We start from the raw sequence: 7,975 nt of genomic DNA, 5'->3' as shown, positions 1-7,975 counted from the left end.
AACTGGGACATGTCCTCCACACATCAGCTAATGTGCAATTCGACCAATAGTTCTTCATTCGAAATTTCAGTCTTCTTGCAAATTTTACGCTGAAATATTGCAATTCACCACTAATAAAAGACTGACTTTTACTCGTTCCATACTTCTCATTATACCTTTTCATTCACACTTTCTCATGCACACAAACCAGCATTTATCATCATCTCAGATAAATCCACAGCTAAAATATCAACAAAATCTCACCGCAACCCGGATCTGTCCACACAATCAAAACTTGTCAACTTCTCACAAACGCTTTTGCCCAAAACATCCATTCTCCTGCTCCTCGGATGCTGTCTGACCTGCTCTGCTTTTCCACCACCACTCTCATCTCCACAGTGGCACTACCCACTTTCGCCTTCTCTTCATACACTTTTCCCACCAACTTTGCTTTTTCTTTCTGATTTACCGCATCTGTACTACTTTCCGCTTTTAACATTTCTGAAGGGTTTTCCACAAACAAAAAGGCAAAAAGAAGGAACTCTTAGACTGAGTACATGCTGCAGTAATTCTGGAGAAGAGGAAACTCCTGGTAACAGTTCACGAAGCAGAAATCTCTCGAGAAATCTGTATTAATCCGCACTTCCATTCTCTTGATCGATTTGTAGTTTTCTCTGTTACATTGTAGAAGAGGGGGAGGGTGGAGTCGCAGCTGGGAGGGAGAGAAACCAGGCTGATTTTCAAAGTTTTAGAATCAGAGTGTCATACAGCATGGAAACAGATCCTTAGGTCCAGCCAGTTTATGCTGACCATTTCCCCAAACACAACTGTAACCACCTGCATGCAATTGAACATTTCCCATTTGCTAGCATTTGGTCATATCTCTCTAAACCTTTCCTATTCGTGAACTTATCCAAGCGTCTTTTCAACGTTGTAACTGTACCTGCGTCCACCACTTTCTCTGACAGTTCATTGCACGCACCAAGCACTCGATGTGTAAAAAAATTGTCCCTCATTTCCTTTTTAAATCCATAATCCCCCTGTCCACGCAACAGTAAATCAAAGATCCATCTCAATGCTTTTCACAAATAAGTACCTCCCCCAGTCCCTCACTAATAAATCAATGGTCCATTTAAACAAACTGGGAATTGCATTCCACAGTCTGCAGACAGCTTCCCCAAAACCAATGACTAATGTTTTATCATCTGCAAATTTGATATCCGACACCAATTCCACATCAGTGATAGATACACCAGACAAACAGGTGACTAATACTGAAGCCTGGGGAAAATCAAAGAATTGCGAAACTTCATCAAATGGGGCATACCAAACCCAAAATGGCAACACTGCTTTCTCCCCACTGAAGGTGCAACACTGCTCAGATTCTCCGGCAATTTCTGTTCAGTTTCTGAACCTTGAGGAACTGAACTATTTCAAAACACATGCAGTATTCTTCTTATCATCAGGTTGGTCTACATCACAAACACTTCCTTCTTCTTTATCCTTTAAAGCAAATCAGTCAAGTTCATCCAACACTATCTTCCCTTAACAATTCCATGATGACTATCTTGGATGATGACGTGGAGGAGCCGGTGTTGGACTGGAGTGGACAATGTTAAAAACCACATAACACCAGCGTATAGTCCAACAGCTTTATTTGGAAGCAATAGCTGCTCCTTCATCAGGTAACAATGTGTGATTCCTTTTCAGCTTCATCTTGGATTGAACTTTCACTCACCGTGTGGTTATTTCTATCACTCTCAGAGTTTTACCGAGTCATTTGCTCATTAATGGAAATATAAAAGCAGCTGGTCTCCACTCCTCCTATTTCTGACCTGCACCGTCCAACACAAGGGCAACAATTATTGTCTGTTTTCTTATCTCTCTGATCTGGGAACTTCATTGTTGCACAAGTTAGTGACCGCTACTGACCACAAGTGGGAATTGCAACCAACCCGCAGAAATACTCAAGAGTCTGTCAGGGTGAATGAAGTCAGCAAACAGATTCTGTCTGTGCACGACACAATCAGATTGGTGTACATTTCGATTCAAAAATAAAATAACCGACCTGATATCATAAGTAATGCTGTGCCCATAAACAATGGACTGCCCAGACAGTTTTCACTTGATATTAGGCTGTATTTCACAAAAACACTGCGAGTAATGTTGAAAGGAGGGAAATCTAGAAATAAAATGAAAAACTCAGGATTTCTGTCAAGACGCCAGTTTATTTGAAACGGGTATCGCCCTGACTCCTTAATCTTCTAGGGTCCCTCCTCAATTTCAAAGTGGTGGGAAACCGCACTGCAGAGGTTTGGCGCCGTTCGTGTGGCTGACTCAAGCTTCTGTGCATATCGAAGTGTTTCATTCCCACTGCGGAAAGTGGTCTTTTTGGTTGAGCGGTTTAAAAGCCACAGCATGCGATGGCCGGGAATCGAACCCGGGTCAACTGCTTGGAAGGCAGCTATGCTCACCACTATACCACCATCGCAACTGGGACATGTCCTCCACACATCAGCTAATGTGCAATTCGACCAATAGTTCTTCATTCGAAATTTCAGTCTTCTTGCAAATTTTACGCTGAAATATTGCAATTCACCACTAATAAAAGACTGACTTTTACTCCTTCCATACTTCTCATTATACCTTTTCATTCACACTTTCTCATGCACACAAACCAGCATTTATCATCATCTCAGATAAATCCACAGCTAAAATATCAACAAAATCTCACCGCAAACCCGGGATCTGTCACACAATCAAAACTTGTCAACTTCTCACAAACGCTTTTGCCCCAAACATCCATTCTCCTGCTCCTCGGATGCTGTCTGACCTGCTCTGCTTTTCCACCACCACTCTCATCTCCACCAGTGGCACTACCCACTTTCGCCTTTCTCTTCATACACTTTTCCCACCAACTTTGCTTTTTCTTTCTGATTTACCGCATCTGTACTACTTTCCGCTTTTTAAAATTTTAAAAAAAAAAGAAGTTTTCCAACAAAAAGGCAAAAAGGTTATTCTGAGTGGAGCAGTATGCTGTGAAGGAGGTAAGAGTTCACGAAGCAGAAATCTCTCGAGAAATTCTCGTATTTGTATTAATCTGCATTTCCATTGTGTTTGAAGGGTTTGGTGTTTTCGCAGATTGAGGGAGGGAAGGGTGGATAGGTGAGTGGGTGGGAGGGAGAGAATGATTTTCAAAGTTTTAACATCAGAGTGTGTGTAAAGCATTGATTTGGTGGTCCCAGTTTATGCTGACCATTTCAAACACAACTGTAACCACCTGCATGCAATTGAACATTTCCATTTGCTAGCATTTGTGGTCATCTCTCTAAACTTTCCTATTCGTGAACTTATCCAAGCGTTTTTTCAACGTTACCTAGCGTCCACCACCACTCTTGACTGACAGTTCATTGCACGCACCAAGCACTCGATGTGTAAAAAAATTGTCCCTCATTTCCTTTTATAAATCCATAATCCCCCTGTCCACGCAACAGTAAATCAAAGATCCATCTCAATGCTTTTCACAATAAGTACCTCCCCCAGTCCCTCACTAATAAATCAATGGTCCATTTAAACAAACTGGGAATTGCATTCCACAGTCTGCAGACAGCTTCCCCAAAACCAATGACTAATGTTTTATCATCTGCAAATTTGATATCCGACACCAATTCCACATCAGTGATAGATACACCAGACAAACAGGTGACTAATACTGAAGCCTGGGGAAAAATCAAAGAATTGCGAAACTTCATCAAATGGGGACATACCAAACCCAAATGGCAACACTGCTTTCTCCCCACTGAAGGTGCAACACTGCTCAGATTCTCCGGCAATTTCTGTTCAGTTTCTGAACCTTGAGGAACTCAACTATTTCAAAACACATGCAGTATTCTTCTTATCATCAGGTTGGTCTACATCACAAACACTTCCTTTCTCTTTTCCTTTAAAAGCAAATCAGTCAAGTTCATCCGACACTATCTTCCCTTAACAATTCCATGATGACTATCTTGGATGATGACGTGGAGGAGCCGGTGTTGGACTGGAGTGGACAATGTTAAAAACCACATAACACCAGCGTATAGTCCAACAGCTTTATTTGGAAGCAATAGCTGCTCCTTCATCAGGTAACAATGTGTGATTCCTTTTCAGCTTCATCTTGGATTGAACTTTCACTCACCGTGTGGTTATTTCTATCATCTCTCAGAGTTTTACCGAGTCATTTGCTCATTAATGGAAATATAAAAGCAGCTGGTCTCCACTCCTCCTATTTCTGACCTGCACCGTCCAACACAAGGGCAACAATTATTGTCTGTTTTCTTATTCTCTCTGATCTGGGAACTTCATTGTTGCACAAGTTAGTGACCGCTACTGACCACAAGTGGGAATTGCAACCAACCCGCAGAAATACTCAAGAGTCTGTCAGGGTGAATGAAGTCAGCAAACAGATTCTGTCTGTGCACGACACAATCAGATTGGTGTACATTTCGATTCAAAAATAAAATAACCGACCTGATATCATAAGTAATGCTGTGCCCATAAACAATGGACTGCCCAGACAGTTTTCACTTGATATTAGGCTGTATTTCACAAAAACACTGCGAGTAATGTTGAAAGGAGGGAAATCTAGAAATAAAATGAAAAACTCAGGATTTCTGTCAAGACGCCAGTTTATTTGAAACGGGTATCGCCCTGACTCCTTAATCTTCTAGGGTCCCTCCTCAATTTCAAAGTGGTGGGAAACCGCACTGCAGAGGTTTGGCGCCGTTCGTGTGGCTGACTCAAGCTTCTGTGCATATCGAAGTGTTTCATTCCCACTGCGGAAAGTGGTCTTTTTGGTGTTGAGCGGTTTAAAAGCCACAGCATGCGATGGCCGGGAATCGAACCCGGGTCAACTGCTTGGAAGGCAGCTATGCTCACCACTATACCACCATCGCAACTGGGACATGTCCTCCACACATCAGCTAATGTGCAATTCGACCAATAGTTCTTCATTCGAAATTTCAGTCTTCTTGCAAATTTTACGCTGAAATATTGCAATTCACCACTAATAAAAGACTGACTTTTACTCGTTCCATACTTCTCATATACCTTTTCATTCACACTTTCTCATGCACACAAACCAGCATTTATCATCATCTCAGATAAATCCACAGCTAAAATATCAACAAAATCTCACCACCGCAACCCGGGATCTGTCACACAATCAAAACTTGTCAACTTCTCACAAACGCTTTTGCCCCAAACATCCATTCTCCTGCTCCTCGGATGCTGTCTGACCTGCTCTGCTTTTCCACCACCTCTCATCTCCACCAGTGGCACTACCCACTTTCGCCTTTCTCTTCATACACTTTTCCACCAACTTTGCTTTTTCTTTCTGATTTACCGCATCTGTACTACTTTCCGCTTTTAACATTTCTGAAGGGTTTTCCACAAACAAAAAGGCAAAAAGAAGGAACTCTTAGACTGAGTACACGCTGCAGTAATTCTGGAGAAGAGGAAACTCCTGGTAACAGTTCACGAAGCAGAAATCTCTCGAGAAATCTGTATTAATCCGCACTTCCATTCTCTTGATCGATTTGTAGTTTTCTCTGTTACATTGTAGAAGAGGGGGAGGGTGGAGTCGCAGCTGGGAGGGAGAGAAACCAGGCTGATTTTCAAAGTTTTAGAATCAGAGTGTCATACAGCATGGAAACAGATCCTTAGGTCCAGCCAGTTTATGCTGACCATTTCCCCAAACACAACAGTAACCACCTGCATGCAATTGAACATTTCCCATTTGCTAGCATTTGGTCATATCTCTCTAAACCTTTCCTATTCGTGAACTTATCCAAGCGTCTTTTCAACGTTGTAACTGTACCTGCGTCCACCACTTTCTCTGACAGTTCATTGCACGCACCAAGCACTCGATGTGTAAAAAAATTGTCCCTCATTTCCTTTTTAAATCCATAATCCCCCTGTCCACGCAACAGTAAATCAAAGATCCATCTCAATGCTTTTCACAATAAGTACCTCCCCCAGTCCCTCACTAATAAATCAATGGTCCATTTAAACAAACTGGGAATTGCATTCCACAGTCTGCAGACAGCTTCCCCAAAACCAATGACTAATGTTTTATCATCTGCAAATTTGATATCCGACACCAATTCCACATCAGTGATAGATACACCAGACAAACAGGTGACTAATACTGAAGCCTGGGAAAAATCAAAGAATTGCGAAACTTCATCAAATGGGGCATACCAAACCCAAAATGGCAACACTGCTTTCTCCCCACTGAAGGTGCAACACTGCTCAGATTCTCCGGCAATTTCTGTTCAGTTTCTGAACCTTGAGGAACTCAACTATTTCAAAACACATGCAGTATTCTTCTTATCATCAGGTTGGTCTACATCACAAACACTTCCTTCTTCTTTATCCTTTAAAGCAAATCAGTCAAGTTCATCCGACACTATCTTCCCTTAACAATTCCATGATGACTATCTTGGATGATGACGTGGAGGAGCCGGTGTTGGACTGGAGTGGACAATGTTAAAAACCACATAACACCAGCGTATAGTCCAACAGCTTTATTTGGAAGCAATAGCTGCTCCTTCATCAGGTAACAATGTGTGATTCCTTTTCAGCTTCATCTTGGATTGAACTTTCACTCACGTGTGGTTATTTCTATCATCTCTCAGAGTTTTACCGAGTCATTTGCTCATTAATGGAAATAAAAGCAGCTGGTCTCCACTCCTCCTATTTCTGACCTGCACCGTCCAACACAAGGGCAACAATTATTGTCTGTTTTCTTATTCTCTCTGATCTGGGAACTTCATTGTTGCACAAGTTAGTGACCGCTACTGACCACAAGTGGGAATTGCAACCAACCCGCAGAAATACTCAAGAGTCTGTCAGGGTGAATGAAGTCAGCAAACAGATTCTGTCTGTGCACGACACAATCAGATTGGTGTACATTTCGATTCAAAAATAAAATAACCGACCTGATATCATAAGTAATGCTGTGCCCATAAACAATGGACTGCCCAGACAGTTTTCACTTGATATTAGGCTGTATTTCACAAAACACTGCGAGTAATGTTGAAAGGAGGGAAATCTAGAAATAAAATGAAAACTCAGGATTTCTGTCAAGACGCCAGTTTATTTGAAACGGGTATCGCCCTGACTCCTTAATCTTCTAGGGTCCCTCCTCAATTTCAAAGTGGTGGGAAACCGCACTGCAGAGGTTTGGCGCCGTTCGTGTGGCTGACTCAAGCTTCTGTGCATATCGAAGTGTTTCATTCCCACTGCGGAAAGTGGTCTTTTTGGTGTTGAGCGGTTTAAAAGCCGCAGCATGCGATGGCCGGGATCGAACCCGGGTCAACTGCTTGAAGGCAGCTATGCTCACCACTATACCACCACCGCAACTGGGACATGCCTCCACACATCAGCTAATGTGCAATTCGACCAATAGTTCTTCATTCGAAATTTCAGTCTTCTTGCAAATTTTACGCTGAAATATTGCAATTCACCAGTAATAAAAGACTGACTTTTACTCGTTCCATACTTCTCATTATACCTTTTCATTCACACTTTCTCATGCACACAAACCAGCATTTATCATCATCTCAGATAAATCCACAGCTAAAATATCAACAAAATCTCACCGCAACCCGGGATCTGTCACACAATCAAAACTTGTCAACTTCTCACAAACGCTTTTGCCCCAAACATCCATTCTCCTGCTCCTCGGATGCTGTCTGACCTGCTCTGCTTTTCCACCACCACTCTCATCTCCACCAGTGGCACTACCCACTTTCGCCTTTCTCTTCATACACTTTTCCCACCAACTTTGCTTTTTCTTTCTGATTTACCGCATCTGTACTACTTTCCGCTTTTAACATTTCTGAAGGTTTTTCCACAAACAAAAAGGCAAAAAGAAGGAACTGTTAGACTGAGTACATGCTGCAGTAATTCTGGAGAAGAGGAAACTCCTGGTAACAGTTCACGAAGCAGAAAT

At 42.1% G+C, this 7,975-nt stretch overlaps 2 non-coding genes across 2 annotated transcripts; both read right to left on the bottom strand.

Annotated features, from left to right (window-relative positions):
- Positions 1-2,398: 2,398 nt before the first annotated feature.
- trnag-ucc (transfer RNA glycine (anticodon UCC)) lies at positions 2,399-2,470 on the bottom strand. Its single transcript has one exon. It is a non-coding gene; the product is annotated as a tRNA-Gly (tRNA).
- Positions 2,471-4,841: 2,371 nt separating this feature from the next.
- trnag-ucc (transfer RNA glycine (anticodon UCC)) lies at positions 4,842-4,913 on the bottom strand. Its single transcript has one exon. It is a non-coding gene; the product is annotated as a tRNA-Gly (tRNA).
- Between the last annotated feature and the right edge of the window lie 3,062 nt (positions 4,914-7,975).

This window comes from Hemiscyllium ocellatum, unplaced genomic scaffold (assembly GCF_020745735.1).
Source record: "Hemiscyllium ocellatum isolate sHemOce1 unplaced genomic scaffold, sHemOce1.pat.X.cur. scaffold_3063_pat_ctg1, whole genome shotgun sequence".
NCBI classification, from domain to species: Eukaryota; Metazoa; Chordata; class Chondrichthyes; order Orectolobiformes; family Hemiscylliidae; genus Hemiscyllium; species Hemiscyllium ocellatum.
Note: the sequence above shows the minus strand (reverse complement) of the source record. Positions and strands in the feature narration are given on the sequence as shown.